Raw genomic sequence first — 710 nt, forward strand, 5'->3', positions numbered from 1 at the left:
TCCCAGCATTAGGCTCTTCTCCAGGGAGTCCTTCCTTCTCATGAGGTGGCCAAAGTATTTGAGTTTCATCTTCAGGATTTGGCCTTCTAAGGAGCAGTCAGGGCTGATCTCCTCTAGGACTGACTGGTTTGTTCGCCTTGCAGTCCAAGGGTCTTCTCCAGCACCAGAGTTCAAAAGCCTCAATTCTTTGACGCTCGGCCTTCCGTATGGTCCAACTTTCACAGCCATATATTGCAACTGGGAAGACCATAGCCTTGACTAAAGGCACTTCTGTTGGCAGGGTGATGTCTCTGCTTTTTAGGATGCTGTCTAGATTATGCTAACTATAAAACCCATAAACAACTGTTAGTTGGGTTGTGCACAGCAACATCTGAATCGGCCGTTCCAGGCTGACACAGCCAGTGCCGGGCTGTGCTCCGACTGACGCACTGGCATCTACGCCTCCCCCCCCCCCCCACAGTGCAGCACTGGCTGCGTCAGCCTGAAATGGCTGATTCGGACGCCGCTGCGCACAACCCTAGTAGGAGAAGTAAAGATGGCCCTAAAAAGTCTGAATGTCAATCAGAAGCAGTTGGAAAATAATCTATCTAAACCAGCGGTTCTCAACCAGTGCCTTGCCGCGACCCCAACTGCAGCAGGGGCAGCGCATGCACATGCGGGGTTGTGGGCACGGTTGTGTGCGTGCCATTCCTGGCAAAAGGCAAAAACTA

Source organism: Paroedura picta, chromosome 11, assembly GCF_049243985.1.
Source record: "Paroedura picta isolate Pp20150507F chromosome 11, Ppicta_v3.0, whole genome shotgun sequence".
NCBI classification, from domain to species: Eukaryota; Metazoa; Chordata; class Lepidosauria; order Squamata; family Gekkonidae; genus Paroedura; species Paroedura picta.